Source organism: Lycium ferocissimum, chromosome 5 (assembly GCF_029784015.1).
Source record: "Lycium ferocissimum isolate CSIRO_LF1 chromosome 5, AGI_CSIRO_Lferr_CH_V1, whole genome shotgun sequence".
In the NCBI taxonomy this organism is placed as follows: Eukaryota; Viridiplantae; Streptophyta; class Magnoliopsida; order Solanales; family Solanaceae; genus Lycium; species Lycium ferocissimum.
Window position 1 is genome coordinate 50154815 of NC_081346.1, and position 14444 is coordinate 50169258.

The 14444-nt window shown below is 35.2% G+C and overlaps 1 long non-coding RNA gene across 1 annotated transcript; it reads right to left on the reverse strand.

Annotated features, from left to right (window-relative positions):
- Positions 1-9295: 9295 nt before the first annotated feature.
- Positions 9296-13909, reverse strand: LOC132056873 (uncharacterized). The gene is made up of 2 exons (XR_009414994.1): positions 13248-13909; positions 9296-9519 (listed from the first exon to the last, which is right to left on the reverse strand). It is a non-coding gene; the product is annotated as an uncharacterized LOC132056873 (long non-coding RNA).
- Between the last annotated feature and the right edge of the window lie 535 nt (positions 13910-14444).

The following is a 14444-nucleotide window of genomic DNA, read 5'->3' on the forward strand; positions in this document are numbered from 1 at the left end:
GTTTTTAGTTTTAAGTACTCATTTGCTTGAGTATTCCCCTCCCTTTTGTTATAGCAAGACTATTCACTGTCAACAATCCCTTTCTCATTTTTAGATTCCCATTACATTTTCAGAACATTTCAAGTAGTAAGATAAGTTAGATCATTAGTTTCATAACTTTTCCATCTTTATTGAGAAGAACTAAGCTTATTATGAGTTTGTTGATCTTGTTAGTGTTAGGATTCCTTGACTTCCTTTTGTTGGATGGGATGTTTGAATAATTGAGCGCTATTTTTCCGATTATGGTTTTAGAATCTGAACCTTTTATTGTAAGGATGTATGTTCAATTCCTTTTCCCTGAACTTTTCAGTCATGATTCTGTCCAAAACATGTTTGTTCAACTGTACGATTGAGTCGAGATCAAATATGATGACGTTAGTATGAAATGTCATTAAAAATAGCTACATGTGTCCTAGTAATATCATAATGATTTACAGGAACAAAGGACTAGGGATGCCATCCTGTTTTCTTCAAAACTTAAGTATGGTTCTATTATTAATTTGAAGTTCAAATGGTGTCTTAAATCATATAGCTGGTTCTGCATTAAGAAAATACTGAAACATGATCAAATAAGGACTAAATTTATTATTTGGAACCTGTATATACTGAAGGAGACCATAATTTGAAGTTCTCTCCTGAAACCTGCTATGGTCAACTGTTTCCCTACAAAGATTAATAGGAACTGAGCTTATTTGTTTGTTCATTTGATATGATTCGATAAATGGCTTCGCTGATATGTATTTTTGAAGAGAAGAAAAACTGAGTAAAGTCCACTCTCAAGGGTTGAAGACAGTCATTTCTTAGGATATGTTTGATCACAACCACCTCTAATTAATTCTTTAAACCCATTGTGTTCTATTCCAGTTTAGTTTGGACAAGCCCTTGGAAGAACTTAGTTTTAAAACTATGGAGTTAGATGTCTTAGTTGTGGATGCTTACTTAACGTTGCTTGTATGTTCTTCTGGGAAATTAAATCATGAACTTCTGAATGATAGCTTAGAGATGTTCAGATAAGTTGGCTTTTAGTTAAAGTGTCATTGTGAAGCCCTTATCTCCCCCTAACAAACTGAAGAAGATATTTGTTTGTTTGAAATTATATCCACCTGAGTTCAAAGCTCCTAAAATCAGTAGTTAAGCGTTTCTTTTGAGTGTAAAAGTGTCCAGCAGTATGATCTTGTTCGCCTCCAAAATTCTGTTTGATTTATTTCTTCTCCTATCCTCTTTGCTCAAAAATCTGATAGTAAAGGCTTTAAATTTGAAAAAGAAGCCAGGATCTGCATTCCTCGGGGATATTATTAAGAGAACGACTCTTAGGATTAGTTGACTGGCTATTTATTTGATCACTAGAAAGTAAGGTATATCGGGTTAATGTGTAATATGTTCTTGTTTATCCTTAATAATGTTGGAAGACATGTTGTTAAGTTCCATTCAAGTGTTTTGGCTGGAATTGTCCCAATGGGTCTCTATTTGTTCCTATCTTGTAATCTCAGTTTCTTTATCATATCTTTTTGTTAAAATGGTTGTTTGGTTGCTTTCCAAAACGAGGGCTATTTATTTTCATGTTACGATGTTTGAGTAATGTTTGGACTACTTTAAATAGGAGTTTATAATTGGAAGCCAACACTGCATATTAACATGAATTCGTTTGGGCATTTGCAAAATATGTAACAGCTCACAAGCAATATTTCAAAAAAACAATATCATAGACACTAGTACAGGATATGTTATTATTTGGATACATGAATTTTTCTAATCCCTCTGTGAGTTCCAGAGGCGGATTCAGGATTTGGTGGCTCCGGGTGCCATTTTTTTAATCCAAATAGAAAAAAATTTGGTCGATTACGTTGGCGTTCGGTTCGGGTTATAAGTTTTTTCCATTCATATAAGACAAAACGATAGAACGAAAATACATGATAATTACAACAACTAAGATCGCGTTTAAAAACCAAATAGACTATTTAGGAGGTATGCGACTTGGACAGGCCTAAAGAGTAGACCTTTGGATTAGAAAACTTATGATAATTTAACTTTTTATATTTAAACAAATAGCAAATAAGAAAGGGAAAAAGTCAAGAATTAATAAATATTAATTACTAAAAGCAAGTCAAGAGGAATTAAGAAAATGAAAAAGGGAAAACAAAAAGGAAAGAGGCAACTGATATAAATGGATGGGTTCCTAAATTTGTGGAGTCAATTTGTAGAATTTACTGCGTTTTGATGTGCTGCCTATAATGCAACAAGCCAACAATGCAACTAAAATGTTTTAAACAAGGCTCGAACCCTCGTCACCAGGGGGCAAATGTCGCCCTTTGCCACTAGCACCATGAGGCCACTTGTTACTCCGGGTGGCAATCTATTTATTTATACGATTTCATATGTATATATACATATATACATAGCGTTTTCACCAAAGCTTGTGGGTGGCGTGGCATCCCCTCGGGCCTTAGTAAATCCGCCCGTCTGTGACCATGAGTTAAAATTGTTCTTTGTGCAATACAAGCCTGGACTTTATTTGAAATAAGCAACTCTTTGCAAGCTTGTATAATGGAGGTTATTTACTTAGGCTTCTGGAAATTATTTGAACGCATGAAGCATTAAGATGTGCTTGTCATTCAGTTTCACTTGTTCTATTTATTGGGACCAAGTAGATTCTAATCTTTATTTTTCTCGTCTTCTATGCATGAACCTCGATGAGTCCAAGCGACTCCTCCTTCACATTTTGTGTTGGGCCCATGGCCCAACCTAATATTCCATCGAGTCGGCCTCAACCCATTTCTAGCAGCAGCCACGGATAGAAGGCCCAACAATGGGTGAAAATTGTCAATATTTTCGTTGATGGGCTTGGTAAAATCAACCCATTTCCGCTCTTTTTCTCATAATGTGTATGTATGAATGCTTGTAAATATTGAAACTCATGCATGTTAGACTCAGAAAATCCCGCGTAGAGATTAGGAAAAAGCTTTCAAATGATTTTTGTTATAAAAATCAAACACGCACCAAGCTAATAATTGCATGTAAATCGGTAGATGTGAAATTGTTTGCAAAGCATTGCAAGCAGTATAAATCTGAAAAAAATCAATAATATTACAAACGATTTTGTTGAATAAATTGGACCCGTTTTAGGCCTTTAAGCCTTCGGAAAATCCGAGATGAAATGGATCATTTTGAACTAAAAAAAGGGAATTCAAAAATTGTCTTGGGCTTTGTTAAAATTTTTAAAAATTGGACTGGTTTTGGCATAAATGGACTCCTTTCAACTTATAATTAAGTTGAGGCATTTTGAAACTACAAGAGGGGTATATTTGGACTTTGATTTTGAGGCGAAGATGGCTTTGGTTAGAATATGGTTGACTCAAGTGAGCTAAAAAACGGAAAAAGCATAATAAGTAAAAGTCTCTTTATGAATACATATAAGACCTATGCTATATTTTCAAGAGGAGATATACTCCATTTATTTCCTATATATATGTAAAAAACCTTATAAGGGACAAAATCATAATATTGGACCAAATTAGTAGAAGTTCTACTTAAGAGAAAATCTTAAGTGTGTTTTGGTCCGAAAATGAAGTGATTCCAATCCCCTTAGAACATTTTCAAACAAAACAACTTTTTTTCCAATAATTACCAAAAAATGAAATTATGATATGGAAATGACAATTTTTTGCAAGAAAGAAAACATTTTGGCACATTCACAATTAACACACATTGAAGCTCGTAGGTCAACCGTATTCTACGGATTTTTAATATTAGGGTGCCTAACACCTTCCCTAGGGGATCACCAGAACACTTACCTCGAACTCTGGTTGAAAAGGATTTTTTCTTTATTTGAATAAACCCTTTACCTCGGTTTTCCTAATTTCCTTTATAAAATTAGGTAGCGACTCTAAAAAATACTAAAATCCAATTAGAACACCAACAACCTCGTAGTAGCTTTTATGCACCCGCGTAAAATGCGAACCGTAACATAGATATTGACTTCTTCCTTCTCAAAACACAACAATTTCATCTCAAGTTTTGGTATATGAAGAAATGGCAGCAAGTCCACATAATCAGAATTCATACCAACCAAACCCGGTCAACTTTACTACATATACAATCAACTAACTAAAGTCTAACTCAAGTAAACCGTAACCTACCTCAGATGCAGAACTGGAATAATGCAGGTTACTCCGCAAGAGCTTTCCCCTTTCGTAATGCTTCGGAACCCTCAAAGTCTAGCAATATAACACTAAGTAAGAAGTAGTCCTTCTAATCAAATAAGAACAACAATTGGAGAAGAAACCCAATTACTTCTAACCTTTTCAAATGGATGAACTATCATTTAATAAAGAATTTGTCATAATCTCAATCTCAATAATCATAATCTTCCAACTTGTGGGTTTCTAATCAATGTACCCTTTTTGAAACAGATTTTAGGCCAAAGTTCCCATTTTTAATGTAACCCTAAGTCTCAATACACAATTCTCATCATAAATGATCAATTTCCCATCCTAGAAAGTGATCACCTACATTCCTAGATGATTAAACAATAATGAAATTAACAACCCATCAATTATTCAAGGGTTCAACAATTTTAGGGTTCTAGTCTTTTCGTCCACCATTAGAGAACGTGAACTAGTATATGAACTTAGAGAAGATGATGAAATGAACAAGGAAAAAGGTTAAGACTTAGCCTCAAGTAAGAATCCACCAAGACTCTAGGAAATTCGCCTCACTTTCTTGGGAATAGCTTTGGGAGTTATGTGGGTAATGCCTCGAATTTTGCAATATAAAAGTGGATTTCTGTCTCCCGTCGACCGTTGTAGAGGTCATGTTTCGCTGTAGCGGTCTCCTTATAGCGGAATTTCTCCCCCTACGGCGGACCTTATTAACTCCCTGTAGAGGGGATCAGGGAGTTAATGAGGTCCGATGTAAAGGTCATGTTTCGCTTCGGCGGTCTCGCTATAGCAGAATTTCTCCCGCTACGGCAGACCTCATTAACTCCGTGATCCCCTCAGTGGCGACCCTCGCCCCGCTGTACGGACCCGATACGGTCTTACACCACCGGCGGTCGCATCCGACCGATGAGCTGCGGTTTTGCCGATTTTCACCCAAAATCTCAACATCAATTCTAGGCCCTACAGACGCAAACCAAACATGCACATCAATGTAAAAACATGCTGCGGACTCACCCGTGGCCTCGGAATTCCCAACGGAGGTCAAATTTACCAAGTCACCCCCCAACTGAAATGAAATAAGTTTTCAAACAATGCATAACATACACACAAGATAAAATCAAGGCCTCAATTTTTAGACTTCTAACTCTTTGAGGTTTCATTAAGCTCATTCTTAGTCTTGGAAGGGTACAAGTTGGGTAAAATGGTCAAAGCTCCCATAACACTCTAGCGGGTCGTTACATCCTGCTCGGTAGGGGTGTTCATGGTCCAGTTTGACTCGATTTTTGGTCAAAACCAAATCAAACGAATTAAATCGATTTTTTTTTATATTCAAACCAAACCAAACCATTATAGTATAAATTCAATCGGTTTTGGTTTTGTCGGGTTGGTTCGGATTTTGCAGTTTTTAAGGAAGTATTTTATAATGCAAAGAAATTGATACAAGTAAGGTGCAAAAAATGAAAATGAGATACAACAACTATGATGAAAGCAGTATCACATTCACATCAATGCTAAAACATTCATTCCCTATCATGTTTGTTTAAGGACTTCTTCGTTTGTTTAAAGACTTCAAGTTGGGCACAAAGATTTTGTTGTTAACCTTGAATTACAGGATAGTCATGAATTAGATATGACCCCGGGCTTGGGGAACTAGTAACTCCAAATTGGATCATATTTAAACCTACTCCTACACTTATGGAAGCATTTTGTTTTTATTCCCTCTCCCACGGCAAGACATACATAACCGAAAATGTAAGCAAATACTACACAAATTTGTCTCATCATCTCTTTGTAAAAAAAAAAAAAAAAAAAAAGGCTCTGTGCTTCATTCCCCTATGAAAGTGGGCGAAACAGAATAAGAACACCACCCAAGAAAATGGGCTACGTTTTTTGGTGTAACACCAAACCAAACCAAATGTTAATCGGTTTTTCAAAATTTAAAACCAAATCAAACCAAACCGAGCCGGTTTTCGGTTCATTAAGTCGGTTTGACTCGATTTATCGGTTCGATCGGTTTTTCAGGCTCATTTGAACACCCCTACTGCTCGGCCTTCGAGGTAGGTTATGGCTTATCTTTTTAGACTCCGATTAGAGAAGCATATGTAATTTGTCGATTTTGACGGGGAACGCATGATAGGCCTTCTGGCATGGTTGTGATGATGAATCCACTGGTTTGGTATGGATGTTGTTATATGGGCTTGTCGCCATGTTGTCTAATATTTGTGATTATTGACTGAATCTATCCTTGTCCATTGGTATCTCATTTATCTCATGAAAAAGGAAGGAGCATATTAACGACTTGAGTTGTGATCAGTTTTCATGGTATGTATCTATCGATTCTATGATTAGCGATGTTATTGAAATTGACTCCATGCATGGCATATCTTCCATACTTCATATGTGATTGATATGATGGTAAAGTGAGAGATATCCTCCGAGGTCCTTTCGGAAAAAAAGTGTTAGACTCCGAGGTCTTTGTCTGAGAGCGGGAGTGATTTATAGCTTCCGAGGTATTTACCGGAGAGCGAGAGTGATACATGGACTTCGCGGGTCCCCCATGAGTCATGACTATGAGGCATTGCTCTTAGCGTGTGTGTACGGGATTGGAGAGTTAGCCAGAGCATTGTATCACATTCCTTCATCCACTCATGACTGCTTATTTGGTGATTTACATACTCTTCCTGGTTGTACTTGATTGCCTTATCTGCTTTACTTGCTAATTTTTATATCTTATATGCGTTATCTAATCGTTGTCGGCCTGTGATGCCAACGATTATTAGTGTTGTGCTCATACTACTCTAGCTGCACTTTTGTTAGGTGCATAGTTTGATTCAGGTTCCTGTTTGAGGCCTCGTGATTGATCCCGAGGCTATCCATCGAAGACGTTAGGGTGAGCTACTAGTCAGACCTGCCGCCCTGGGTCTCTTCTTATGTTATTATGTCTATTTCCTGTTCTATAGACAGCATTCTACTTTAGTACTTTCAGACTTGTATTTCAGTCATTCAGATATTGCAATAATCATTAGAAGCTCTTGTACAAGTTAAGACTGGGTTTTGGGTTGTAACTGTTAAGTATCTTCCACGCTTATGATATTTGTATTTATGGCAAGACTATTTAGTTTAACTTCTATGTTTACTTCCACGTTTCTTTAAGTAATCAAACGATTTTGGGGAATGGTCGCCTGCCTGGGGGATAGTGTAGGTGCCGTCATGATCCGTGAAATGGGCCGTGACACCTTTAATGGACTTAAGTACGTCTCAAATATTTAAGCCATCCTAGGCAAGTATGCGCTAAGTAATAGGGATTTGCCTTCGCTCTATCCTAGGCAAACTAGAGTGGGCTTTGCCAATAGCTGGGATTCGAGCGGACTACCCAAGCTGAACCGTTGTTGACTATTGGACGACCACGAACCAACTACATCTTCAACGTGTTCCAAAGAAAGTATTTAGTTATTTAGCGAAGGATCGACTGCGAGCTCGCGTAGTCGCCTTCGAAACCATGTAATTTTTTGCCTTTTGTCGAAGTTTTATAATATGCATGCCGTGACAGTTACATATACAAAAATTTAACCACTTAAGCAAATAATTACAAATAAAGCCACGCATATTGAAACCCTTATGGTTGGAATCTCTTTGAAATCCCCAGCAGAGTCGCCATCTGTTACGGTTCACTTTTACGCGAGACATAAAAGCTACATCGTATTTGTGGACTCTTTTTAGATTTACTACTTTTAAAGTTGCCACCTAATTTATTTATGAAAATTAGGAAAAAACCAATTTTAAGATTTTTTGTGTGAAAAAACCTTTTTAGTACCAGAGTTCGGATAAGGGTTCAAGTGATTTCCCAGGGTGTTAGGCACCCCGGTATTAAGATTCCGCAGAATGCGGTTGACCTTCGGGTTTTAAAATTGTGACTTAAGTAATACTTGCTTAAAAATGTGTTTAAAAGAATGTATATAAGAATCATGGCATATCAAAATGGTTTTATGGAAATGAAACTCTTGCACTCTCTTTTTAAGAAAAGAGTTTTTTTTTTTCCTTTCAAAATACGAATAAGGATTAAAATAATTTATTTCACTTTTCGGACCAAAACACACTTTAAGGTTTCCCTCAAGTAGAGTTCTACTTGGTTTGGTCCAAAGTGTTACAATCCTATTTATCCCTATAAGTTTAAGAATATTCAAATAATTTCATATGTGATTTGACAAAAAATTATTCTTTTTGGCAAATGACATCTTTTGAAATAGAATCATATATTTTCTCCCTTAATATAGGTCAACCGCATTCTTTTTCTGAATTTCCTTATCCAAACTCAATTTAAGGTTAAATTCCAGTTGTTTATCTTGCCTTATGTGGGCTAAGCCCAAAAAGACTATACTTGAAAAAAACCACTTAAACCATTTTTGTGTTTTTCTTTCCAAATCTCTTTTGAAATCAATTTTTTTCTCCTGATCCCTTTTTGTAAAAAGAAATCTCCCAAGCTCAGCAAAAAGAAGTTGATTTTTTCAAAATAAGCCACTGTTTTTGCGTTTTTTCTGTTTTTCTTCAAAGGAGAAAAATATTTCTTTTTATCATTTTTATTAGAAAGGTATCCTTTATTTTCTCGTTGGGTCCGAATCAATTGTGCCGGGGTTTCTATTCTTTCTAACGATTTTAGCATCTTTTGCCTATTTTTTCTAAGTCCGAATCATGGATTTCAATATTTACATGTGTTTGTACATACAAATAAACATAAAATAAAGCAATGGGCTGGTGGGTTTACTAAGGCTGCATTTGTTTTTTCTAAGATTAAAATGTCTGAATCTGAATGCACATCTGAATACTTAAATACTGACTGTAGATTTAAACACTGAATGATTAAGACCTTTTGTTTTTCATGGTCTGAATGTGTATAATATATCAAAATTTAAACATAATAATAAATATATAATGCAAATAAAAAAAGTAATTAAAAATTATATCAAGAAAATATTAGATAAAATATTAACTTAAACAACAACAATTATATTTTGAGAGATACATTAAAGTATTTAAAGATATAAATGAAGATTTTGTATTTGATATAATTATTGAACTATACGAATTTAAAAAAAATGATAATCGATAGAAGAGATGTTGTAATAAAATGTAATCATAAAATCTAAATTCAACATAAACTAATCTATTTGATAACAATTCAATATATCTAAACTACAAACATTATGTATATGCCAGATAGATTTGATTGAGAAGCAATAATTGTATCGTTGGAGGCCTCTAGATCTCCTCCCTCTCGATCCCCTCTCCCTTTCTATCTCATCTCTCCATCTTATATATTGTGTTCCTATATACCCACCAAAATTGCGAACGAAAAAGGTTAATTTCCCCTCAGAATTTGTCATGAAATAAGAGAACATAATAGTAAAGAATAATAGCACCAAAATCATTGAAGGTCAGAGACATAATTTGCCATAATTTCATCCTTGTATTCTTTGCCAGACCCAAAATATCTATTCATGGTAGTTTTCTTTATTTTTAATGACGGTGTATTTACATAGAAAAAGGCCTCTTCAACTGAAGAATATGTGGAAGGCATCAAAATCACAAAGTCTGACGAAGGTATAAGATTTGATGGTAAAACGAGAACAAATAATGGTAAAAAGGGTTGTGGCAGAAATTAGGTTAGGTTTAAAGGGTTTGGCGTCAGTTTTTCTTTACGACATTTAATGCAAAATTATCAATTAATATGTGCTAAGCTCTGGACGAGTTTAAGACTTTACCCAAGATCTCGCTCAAGACCGAATAAGTGGTAAAATTTTAACAAAAACAAATGCACTTAATGAGCTAAATCTGAATTATTCAGACTCAGACCTAAGTCCAACAACTAATATGCTAAACCATTTTCACCCATGGTTGGACCTTCACTTCTACGTTTGGACTTGACCTATGAGTTGTTGGGCCTTCGGCCCAACGGAAGAGGTGTTGATGCAGTTTTAGGCCAATGGGCCCACATGTATTCATGCAAAGACGCGCGGGGGCGGGGCGGGGGGGGGGGGGGGGGGGGGGTGGTGTGTGGAGAAAGTGGCGGTTAGAAAGCATCTATACTAAGCCAAACGAAAAATAAAGAAATGAGGTAAACATAACACTTAATCGCATTTACCAAGATAAAGGAAAGGTTACCACACACTTACGAAATACACGATTCATAATCAAGGTGGCAAGCCCACATGAATTAAAAAATGCAAAATGACGTCGAACTAGGCCCAAACAAGTTATAGCATGATAAAAATAATGTTGGTCAAGCCCAAACATCAAGAACATTTCGCAAAGGCAGTATTATGGGCTTCAGGCCCAATGCATTCATATGAAGAGACTATACAAGAGAAAAGAAACAGGAGAGAGAGAGGAGGGGGGCAATCAGACTGGGTCCATTATAGTGAAAAGTGCAGCAAAGCGAGCTGTGATATACGGTACATATACAAGATATACATCCTTATATACTAGGGTATATACATTGAAATATACCTTGTACATTTGATGGTATATCTTACCTTATCATAACAAGAAGGGAGAAGAAGCAACAATCATCAATCTCAAGTTTCATTCATTCACATAATTAACTTAGTAAACATGTGAATATACCAAAATATACAAGGATATACCCTTTGTATAATTGAAGTATACACAACATATATACTCATGTATACTCAGTACATGCTCATTATATACAAGGTCTTCATTCATGTTTAAAGCTTTTATACACACACAAAGACAAGGGACAACAGTCATTTATACTCTCAGAGAATTCATCAGGTCACAACATGCTATGACATCAAATCCAACATGCTTTTGTTTCATATGCAGAGTCTGGAGAAGAAAACAAACATAGCAGCTGATATCCCTAATAGAAATGCATACAAATACAATGGGATAGTCATGTTCTGGGTAATGTGTGCATATCTCAACGTTGCTGTATAAAAAAAAGAGAGAAAAAGGGGACTAGGCTAGTAACAAGACAAATTTGCACCCATGCACATCTTAACTGTTTTTGGGGAGAACTTATGACAAAGTCTAGTTTAATTCAAGTGGTAAAGGACAGGGCAAACAAAGGGTATTTGAAAAGTATATTCAAGCCTTAGATTTGTTCAAATGTCATGGCATACACACGAAGACAAACATATCAATGTAATAGACTTTAACCCTTCATAGAACACATAGTATGGCAAGGAAGCATGGAAAAGGGTAATTCAGCCCCTAGTAGTTAGTTTAAGAAATTTCTCATCTTAATAGACATCTCAGGTTCAAAGAGAAGTATTCTAAACACATTACGGTCCTTAAGTCATTAGAAGTACCCAAACTAAAGTCAGAACATCCTAAACAGCAGGCTCATCAGACAGTTTCTATGTCATTTTAGACTTGAGGTTCACAGGTCCTTCACTTAGCATACAAACAGAGTAAAAAAATAAGGGGAAAGCTCCCATAATTTTATGGTCCAACAAGAGGAACCCCAACAACTATAAACACTAAGATAAAGCTGAGTATGGTGTACTCAAAGCTTCTTCTTAGGCTCATCACCCTAGGACATCAGTCAATGCCTTCCCAAAAGTTAAGTGACACAACCCTTCATATAAAACAAAGACCAAAGCAAATTCATCTTTACTTCTTAACATTTATCATTTCACTAGGGGTAAGAATAGAAATGAGACAAGTCCCAGTTTTCACCAATAAATTCATCATTTAGCACTAGAGATTCACAAGCATTAGCATATACCATTAGTACCAGTATGTCATAGGCAATAGAGATGAGGATCATGCTTCAAACAGTCATAAAATGCAAGCAGTTCATATGCTCATGGGTAACTAGACTTGACCCAAAAAAAAAAAAAAAAACAGATTATGCATGATCGGCATTCCAAGAGACAGATCACTTAGTCATCCTGGCAGACATATAAATCATACTGAATGTTTCTCATGTATAGTTTCTAACAGTAAAATAAGAATATATACTATTTAAGACCCCTGTTTATCAACATGGAGTCATCTCATGCAAAACATTTTGACAAGTACTTACTCAGAATTTCAACTAAAGAAAAACAGTACTCATATTTTTCCGAACACACAGATATGTGCCATGATCTATGAAAGAGGAAAAAACAGAAGCACACAAGGCAAATAAAATGGAACAGTTCTCCCATTTTAGAATTTAAACATGCACAACCACTCTAACATGTGAACTTTTAGGTTTTTAATGACATGGAGACTTGGTAAAGTGCAACTCCCTAATAACCAAAAAAAAAAAAAAAACTAGATGGACAAAATAATCATGTTTCAGAAACTATGTAAATCGAATAGAGAGTCACATCTTGAGCAAACTAGTGTCACATAGATATCTTCAAATGTTCAAACAAACCCAAACAAGTACTGAATGTTATGTTGACCTGGGGTAAAGTTAGGTCTCATACAAGTAAGATAAATGAGCCACATGATAATTCCAAATTGTCAAAAGGGGATCACAACTATTTCAACCTCTTTGGCTTTCCATCTCTTTTTGGCCCATTATTAACTTATTAACTAAGTTCTATGTTCATACATGGTTATATGGTAACAAGCCAATCCTTTGATGCTATGCTATAGATGTTAGTAAAGCTAACACATCCTACTCTAAGTGCAGACTATTCTACTGCTCTGTCTATCATTCATATAGCAGGGTTTAACTAAATATAGATAGGTCAGTTAGAGAACTGTCAGGATAAGGTTGGTTAATCTCTTATGATTAAGCTGTGATGAAATAAATGACTAAGTCATGTTCCCTAAATTATCAAATTAAACCAAAAGGGAATTCTAAACATGTGGAAAAGAAAAAAAAAACACATCTAATCATATCCTTGCTAACCAAGAATGAATTAAGCTAAGCATTTTACACTAACAAGAAACAAACAAAGAATTTTTTACTCTAGTCTAACACATGCTTACTATCATTAAACTAGAACTAAACTAAATACATAAACATATAAAAGACATAAAGAACCTTAAACATACAGAAAATAAAAGGAAGGAAATATAATTAATTACCTTTCTTTTGTGCAGCCTTTGTCGAGAATTGGCATTGGAGATCTTTGAGCTCCTTAGCACCCAACTCAGCCACGACACACAAATCGAAATTAAAGAAAACATTAGACTGATCCCAAAATTAAGTAAACTAAGCAAGGATTCCAATTCTAATCGGATCCCTTGCTGGAAACTTAAAATTTTGGGGGTTTTGCTCGATTGAGACTTGTTTTTGCAATGAAATAAGGACTTCTTTATATAGAACCCCTAAAACCCACAGATTTCTCTTGAAATCAATGTGGGACCTTGGAATTTTGAAGATTTCTTGGATTTATCCTTTTCTTTTGAAAGATTTAAGCTAAGAACCAATGAAAATTTGTGTTTTTGAGCAATAGTAAGACAAATACCATTAAGGATTTTTCTCCTTGAGAGCAAAAAAAGCAAAAAGGAGAGAGAGAGGGTGAGGATTTTACCTATTGTTGGTGGAGACGCGGTGGAGAGAGGGAAAAACATTTTCAAATCCGTCGAACACTAACTGAATAAAGCAATATGCGCCTGAATCTTTACTATTTCCGGCAACATGGAAGAAGAGAGAGGGAATCTCTCTCAGGCAGCTAGGGTTTGTGGTTGAGAAAAATCATTTCAAAAAAATGATAATAGAAAGGGCGCTTGGTATATTAAACGTGGTTCTGGGCCGGGTCTCCGTAAAAATGGGATTGGTCCTTTTGCCCAATTCCTTTAATTCAGACGGATTAACTGTGCAAATGTGGTCACAAATGTAAACTTAAACTTAACCAACATATTTCGATTGTGGCCACGGTTTGTATGTACAAAATAACCGGTTATTTCAATTATAGCCATAATTAGCATATAAATCAATTTGGGATTTCAATTTTAACCAATTTAAAAGTGATTAAAGTCAAATAAATTATAAAATTGAGATGTAATTGATCATAAATTTATTTAATCTAATTTCTCAACCTAACGGAGTAAAATATTTATCAATTGATCCTTGTTAGTTTAAACAATTAATTAAATAATTGTTTTCACTATTTTGAATTTAAGTTTTGATACTTATGTTTAGAAATATGAAGAAATATACAAAATATGCAAGATGATATTATGTCAAATGAAATGGTAAAATGTCACCGAAACAATTTTATAAAATCATTTTTCATCAGTAAAGTGTTTATTTTACTCCGTTTGTGACTCGAGAAATTC